An 8,537-nucleotide genomic window follows, 5' to 3' on the forward strand; every position below is an offset into this window, starting at 1 on the left:
AAACACGTTCAATAAAATCAACATTAACCACGTAAACCTTAATTCACGTAACAACCATATTAGAAATGGGCCACTCACCCCTTAAAAGGCCTCATAAGGGGGAGGGTTATCCACACTTATATAGATTAGATGGGATCTTCACCAAGTCGATGTGGGACAGAATTTAGAGAATTTAACAAAAACAGAATCAGTTTCATAATTCGGATTTTGCGGCGCACTCAGCACTGCTCTCAGACGTGAAAACACTTCCAGCAGTACACGTCCAGCAGTAGCCTCCGACGGAGATAGAAACTGATCGTCGTTCAGGCAGCCTTGGCGCTGCTCTCGCCCGAGAAGACTCAGTCAGCAGCACCAACCACCAATCGACCCGTGTCTGCCGCAAGAGGCTGCTCTCGGCCAGAAATAATGACCAGCAACATCCTCCGTCAGCTCCGTCCGCAGCAGGCTGCTCTCGGCTGGAACAACACATCCAGTAGCCGTCTGCGTCAGTTAGCGATCACGGGAATCGCCGACGCTGCTCTCGGCATGCAGAACAGCCAGCAACGCCTTTCGGCTCCCACTGATCTCTCCTCCTCGTCGACCAGCCAGCCCCGTAACATGGTCGAAACTAGTCGACCATCGGCGCCTGCTTCCCGTCGACTGACCTTGTGTGATCCGGAGCTGCCCTCAGCTTTCAGCCGGCAGCTCCCACTGTTCTGCGTGAATTATGATCAGCTAGGTCCTGGATGGAATGTCATGACCTTGATCAATGCGATAACAGATCGTCTCACCCTAGGGCACGATCAAATCGACTTCTTTTCGAAAGTTCTAGATTCAACAAAAAAAATTGAACACTAAAACATGCATCGAAAACTATAAACATGTTATTCATACAATCAAAGCACGTAGTAAATCAAACAATCAGAGCCTAAAAACCGGCTCTGATACCAATTGTTGGTTTTGCAGCGGAAATCAATTTAGTTTGATTGAACGATTTACATCTAAACATGCTTTCATCCGATTGTAAACTAGAAACATGTTCAAACAAGCATATAATCACAGATCATACTGAATATATATGCAATTAAATACAACGATTTACCGTATGAATTCAAGTAATTGAATTCGAACTCCTTCTTCAATCGTCTCTACCACGGATCTTCTGATCTGTTCCCTTTAACTTGGAATTGACCTTTGTGTGGGCAAAGCTTGTCAAACCCTCAAAAGCTGGAGAAGAATTTGAAGAGAGAAATCTCTACCAAAAAAAACGCAGAGAATAAATTTTATGCTGGAATTCATTATCTGTCTTCTCTTCTTCTCCCTTTTATAATAAGTTAATTATTTTGGGCCAGACCAGGGATCTGTGGAGGATTGGATTGGGCCACAGTTCAGGCTTTCACTAATTAAATTAAAATCAATTTAATTCAAGCCCAAACTTAAATATTATTATCATCCACTATAGATATAATATTGACTGCCCGTCCAAACCGAAATTACGAGCATTCCGGGACTTCCTCTTTAATTAAATCATTTCCCGTGTTAAAGATATAAATATCCATTAATTAATATCAAGTCTGCTATCTGACTATTATTAATTAATTTCTTTTTCCAAGAGTGGTCTAGTTTAGAAACATTATTTATTATTCATGGAATAAATTCCAACTGGCCAGTTTTCTGAATAATAAAACTTTTTTCTAAACACCTCTTGAGGATATTATCATACTGGCCTCTCCCAGCACACGATTCATTGCAATAACAATACTAGCACCACTTAGACATTAATGATCACTACCCAATCTATCAGGATTCTTGGGCAACGAAATTCCCTCACCATTTGATAAGTCAAAGTAGTTTTCAATTAATATCGTATGCTCAATGTTATCTCAACAATGATTAAGAAACGACAATCACCGAGACCTCGTCTTTCAGTAAATAGCCAAGAAAGACTTATCTCACTGTTTGATCCTTTCAGTGCTATACCACACCGATGTCGTTCATTTCCTTAGGTAAGGAAACTTTCGGACTGACGTCGCAACCTTTCACGATAGGTAGTCAAAGCATATCTAGGTTGTGAAACAATTTTTCTTCTGCATGAACTGACAAGTTACCTACTGTGAACGCCGCTCACAACTCGTCTACTATGCAGAAGACTTAGACTCATTTTGCTTAAACTATTTATTTAAATGGAAAACACATTTCAACATCTCATAAATACATAAGCAATACATAAGCAAAATACATTGTAACAAAATATTATTTCTCATAAAATGGTAACAAATGGATAAAAGAGTTATTACATATACAAGCATTCGAAAGATGCTTTCAGTATACTAAACTCTAACAGTGTCTCCATCCCACACGCCTACATGCTTTTGTTTTGAGTTGTGGAGATTTATTTATTTGTTATCTATTTTATGGGAGTCTCTTCATATAAAGAAATTTCCAAATTTAAATCCTATTCTTATTTAATTGAGGATTTAAATAATTTCCTTGTGCACCCTACTAATTTCCGCCCCCTCCCTTTTTATTTCCTACTTGGAGATTTAATTTATTTTGTTCCCTTGTTTATGGAATAGTCATTGTTTTATTTCCTAAATTGTGAATCTATTTCTCTCCAAGTAAATACCAAATAAATTCTTGGCTAATTATTTAGCAAATTTTTTGAAAAACTCACCCCCAAGTCACACGCCTATTTCCTTCTTTTAATTGTGGAATTTTTGGCCTCTATTTTATTCCTCCACAATTAATTAATTAATTTATTTGTGGGATTAAACCTAGAACTATAAAATCACCTAAACCTAACCCTAGCCCCCATTCTTCTCCCTCTCCCACACGTCAATCTCTCTCTCTCCCTCACATGCCTCCCTCCTCCCTGTCTTCATCCTCTCCTAAATTCCTTCCATCCCTGTTCTTGCATCCATTGGAGTTGAATTTTCAAGAGTTCCCGACGGATAGCGTCAATACTTGCTTCTACCGTTTGATTTTTGATTCAAGAAGGTATAACTCAAATCTTTTCCCTATGTTCTCCATTGAAGCCGTGTTCTTGATTCCCTCATGCATATAGTGAGTGTAGGAATCATAGATCGCATAATTAATCGGTGGGAATTTGTGTTTTGTATGAGGAGAATTATGAATATACGATTTTGAAAGAATATGTGTGAAGTTTGAATGATTCATTGGTGAATGATGTGTGATTATATGAGAACATGATTGTGAAAACCTTTGGAAGTATGTTTGTGTGTGGGGAGCATGAAAAATTGTGTTTGGATGAATGAGGAAGAAACCCTAATTTCGAAATTGTGAAACCTGAAAATTGTGGTGTTCGGACAGTGGATTCCGACATGTGTTTGACAGATCAAACGATCTTATTTTGGTCCGAATTTTAAACTGGGTAAACTTCACGGTGTTTTCTGTGTTGTGTGTAAATTTCAGCCTCTTTTGAAGAAAGGTGAATTTTTAATAAAGTTTTGAAGTCGACTGTGCAATTCTGCCAGAAACTTGTATTCTCGCCCAGAAAGTTTCATTTTCTATTTGACCGACCAACGTCCTCTTTTTTGATGAAATTTGAAGTGTCTTCTATGTTGTGTGAAAATTTTAGCCTCATTGGACATCGGATGAATATTTGACAAATTTTTCAATTGAACTGCGCAGTACTGCCAGAGTTTTTGTGTTCCGACCAGAGAGTTGCACTTTTGTTTTGACAGGCCAAATGACATGATTTTGGTGTGAAATTTTAACGGTATGAACTTGAATGTGTCTACTGTGTTGTGACCAAAATTTAGCTTCATATGAGATCGGATGGATTTTTGGTGATTTTTACAAACCAACTGCACGGTTCTGCCAGATTTGTTATTATGTTGAATATCACTTGTTGCCAAGTTTGGGTGAATTATATGATGCATGTATGATTAAGGAATGTATCCTATGACGTGATTATGTGTGACACGTTAAGAAATATTAGGGCATGTTTTCCTTATGTTGACGAATGGTTGGGATGGGTAATTTAAGAGAACGATGAAAGGAACGATAGGACATGCATGATAATGTGAATTGATGGAAGGCTGATTTGTGTTGTGATGTTGGCAAGGGTTATTGTGTGTACGTGAGCACGAGGAACGAGGGTTGCCTTAAGTTAGATATTGAATTGTTTAAGCAAACGAGGTGGGCTTTCTTTTACAAATCTTTTATTTTCTGAAAATATGATGTGGTGTTATAAGGGTGGTTTAACTTGTTATGTCATGCCATGATGTTTTGTTTATGAGATTGTTGCTTGATGCCTTGTTCGTCCGAGCTTGCTCCGTTAGGCTATATGGCTGTGTTGCGAAACGAATTCGGGTCTGAGTAGGGCCGCAAACACTATCAGGCTGTGTACACTGGTGGGATCGTGAGCCGTCCTTGCTAGTCGGCTGGTCTCGTGGGCGAATAGTGTGGCCACACTTTCGTCGCACATGGAATGATGTTTGTGATTGATGGATTGTTGAGAAAGTGGGGAGATTATTTGACTGGCCAGTCTATGAAATGTTTTTGTGTTCTCGATGATATTTCTTAACTACATGTAAAACTCGAGATCACTGGTATGGATGACATAATTGTATAAAATGTTTTCGACATGAGCCCATTGAGTACAACAAGTACTCAGCCCTGCATATGTTTTTCCCTATGTGCAGGTTGAGCGGGATGTTGCGATGGATGTTGAGTCGGCCTAGGGAATTTTGATGCGTTGTGTCTTCATACATAGGCGTCATCATTGACTCTCTTTACAACCTTATTTCCGCTGCTATGTTTTTGAACTATGCCACAAGACTTTATTTTACTTCGTACTACTATTGGCATGTCAAATACTTTTAGACGTTAATCCGTTGTTTACTTCATTACTCTAAAACGGTTTTTCATAAACTAAAACCTTTGTTCTTTTGGAAATTATTTGGATTTTGATATTTATTTTTTCCCGCCGCTTCCTTTGAAAAATCGTTTACTTCCGTGGTCACGATCTTCTCATTTATCGTACCCCTAGTATGGGCGGTCGTGACATCTATGGAGTCCGGTGTGAGATTTTTACTGACCACAAGAGTCTAAAATATTTCTTTGAGCAGAAAGACTTGAACATGAGGCAACGCAGATGGCTCGAGCTAGTCAAGGATTATGACTGCGGCATTAACTATCATCCGGGAAAAGCAAATGTAGTGGCAGATGCACTGAGCCGGAAGGCCCAACCACAATTGGCTACCTTTCTCACTCAAGAAGCGGATTTGATTCGCGAATTCAGCAAGATACGATTGGAAGTAGTGAGAGCCCCGGAGACCGTGAAAGGAAAGATCGCCACCTTGGTCAACGAAATGATGAAGATTTGGAGAAGGTTTGACTAAAGGTGAGGAAAGGCGAGCAAGAGAAATTCCGAGAGGAGGCTGACAATGCCCTCACCTACGAGGAGAGACTCTGTGTGCCGAAAGACGAAGGACTTCGAAATGAAATTTTGACCGAGGCACACGAGACTCCACATACCGCTCATCCTGGAAGTACAAAGATGTACCAGGATTTGAAAGGATCATTCTGGTGGGATGGAATGAAGAGGGATATAGCTTTGTTTGTGGAGAAATGCTTGGCGTGCCAACAAGTAAAAGCTCTGCATCAACGACCCTATGGGAAGCTGCAACCGTTAGAAATTCCGGAGTGGAAATGGGAACATATTGCCATGGATTTTGTGACAGGTTTACCAAAAACACGGCAAGGGAATACGGCCATCTGGGTAATCATAGACCGCCTCACTAAGAGTGCACATTTTATACCTATCCCTATAACTCATGGATCCGACAAGCTAGCCCGGATTTATGTGAAAGAAATCATTCGACTACATGGAGTGCCAGTAACAATCACGTCAGACCGAGACACAAGGTTCACTTCAAGATTTTGGATAAGTCTGCAACGAGAGCTTGGTACTCGACTAAATTTTAGTACTGTTTTTCATCCACAAACCGATGGACAGTCCGAAAGAACGATTCAAACTCTCGAGGATATATTGAGAGCCGTGGTTCTTGACAGAGGAGAAAATTGGAAAGTCGTATTGTCGTTGATCGAGTTTGCCTACAACAACAGTTTCCAGGCAACGATAAATATGGCCCCATACGAAGCATTGTATGGGAGGAAGTGTAGATCACCCCTCTACTGGGATGAGGTTGGTGAAAGAAGAATACTTGGGCCAGATTCAGTCGAGGAAATGATTGAGATTGTGCGACAAATTCGTCAAAGGATAAAAGAAGCTCAAGACCGACAGAAGTCATATGCTGATGTCCGGCGTACTGACTTACAGTTCAACGCTGGAGATAAGGTGTTCTTGAAAGTATCTCCGTCGAAGGGGATAACGAGGTTTGGCGTAAAGGGAAAGTTGAAGCCACGTTACGTCGGGCCTTATGATATTCTTGAGAAGGTGGGACCCGTAGCGTATAGGTTGGCACAACCACCGAGTTTTGGGACTGTGCAAAACGTTTTCCATGTGTCGCAATTAAGAAAGTATGTGTTCGATCCCAAACACGTAGTACATCAGGGGGAGATGATTTTGAATCCCGACTTGAGTTATGAGGAGAAACCCGAAGCTATTCTGGACAGGAAAGTGCATGAATGGAGAAATAAATCAATCTCGTCCGTGAAAGTGCTTTGGAAACATCATGGTCACGAGGAGGCTACATGGGAACTCGAGGATAAAATGAAAGAGAAATACCTGGAGTTGTTCGTTAGAAATGAGTAAATTTCGGGATGAAATTTCTGTTAAGGTGGGTAAAATGTAACACCCGTACTTTTAAGTACTAAATTAAAGCATGTCATGAAATAACTAATATAAAATATTTATGCATGCTATGTTTCTCGTTGATGTGCTTTGGAATGTAGTATGGTATTTATGTGATGATGTGATTTGGGACGTCCTTTTGATGTAATTGTGGAAATTTAGGAGACGTGTGAATGTCTCGTTAAAGTAATGGTGACGATATTGCTATACTTAGCATAATGAATAAGATGTGGGAGATGAATATTTTTATGGAAGATGACGCGCGTAAATCAAGGAACGGTCGAGAAATTTATATTTGGAACAACACCAAATATAAATTGTGACGTTGGACGTTTTTTTTTAATCTTTGGGAAGAACAAGATAACGAAATTAAATAAAGTTCCGTGAATTTTTAATTATTGAAAGAAGTGCGAGAATGCAAAGTATATTTGGGTTTCTCAATTAAATTAGAGTCCAAATGTTATATAAAAATTGGCTTTGGGCCATAACAATTAAAAGTCTAACCAATTGATAATATTATACAAACTTGGGCTTACAATCAATTGAGCCCAAAACAATTTAATTAAATTGAGAGCTCAATTCATTTCCAAAGAATAAAAAATGGGAGCAAGCCCAAGAATCTTTTTCTTCTTCTTTCTTTCCCTCTTGGCCGATGGCTTCCCCGTGGAGACTTTCCATGTTTCAACTTCTTCACCTTCCATCTTTCTCAATTAATTCTGCAAAAGCCAAAGAGTCACACAAATTAAAATTTATGTTCATTTATCTCCATCCCTTCCCTATTCCCATCGGCCATTTTCAAATAAGATTGTGAGAGAGAGAGCCGAGAGAAAAAGCATTTGGTTCCCAAATTCCTATCACCATATCTTCTGCATATTCACATTTCACATATCTCCCAAGTTTCCACCGAGAGCAAAAGTGACGGCAAAGATTCCAACCTATAGAAACTATTTCACCAAGATCAATCCCTTCTCGACATCACCATGTGGCATCACCTCTCAACTCGAGACAGAAGGTAAACTACCTCTCAATGTCAACTTTCAATCACCAGTTTAGTCACAGCATGAGCATCATACATCACTCCCACACAAACAACTCAAAAATCAGTTATCAACAAACAACCGAACACTACAATCGAACACTCCTCCTCGGTTGTTAATTGAGAATATAGAAAAGAACATAACTTGGAATAGAGAACTTACCTTGCGGGTTGTTTCGGGGTTGTGCGGGGCTGTTCGTGTTGGTTACGGGACGTTTCGGGTGGGTTCGGTGATGAACGATGACTGCCCGAACACGTTCGGGGTAGTACCACAGTCAAGCGGTGACGGCGGATGACGGCGAACTGCGCTGAGTCATCTGCTGCGGCCTGACCCTGCGACGGCGACCTCCGGCGAGGAGACTGAACAGGAGCGGCGACAACAGCGCCGTTAACTCTGTCGAGCAGTAGCCGACAGCTTTGTGCAGCAGCGTCGGAGCTACAGATGCAGCGAAGCCTGGACGACGGCAGCGACGAGTCCGCGACGACGGAATTTCAGCGACAGCAGGAGCGAACAGGAACGGCGACGGAGGCTAGCGGTGGCTTGAGAGGTAAACCGAGCAGCAGTGACCTCCGATTTGGGGGATTCCTAAATTTTTGGCGGCGGAAATTGTAAGAAGAAAATAGAGATGAAGAAGAAGGTAGAGAGGGACGTGGAGTAAGGAAAGAGTGGACTTGGGCTTCTTTTGATATTTTAAAATTTTGGGCCTTTGCTCTATTTTAAGGAATTTGTGCATAATAATT

The sequence above is a fragment of the Salvia splendens genome, chromosome 3 (assembly GCF_004379255.2).
Source record: "Salvia splendens isolate huo1 chromosome 3, SspV2, whole genome shotgun sequence".
NCBI lineage: Eukaryota > Viridiplantae > Streptophyta > Magnoliopsida > Lamiales > Lamiaceae > Salvia > Salvia splendens.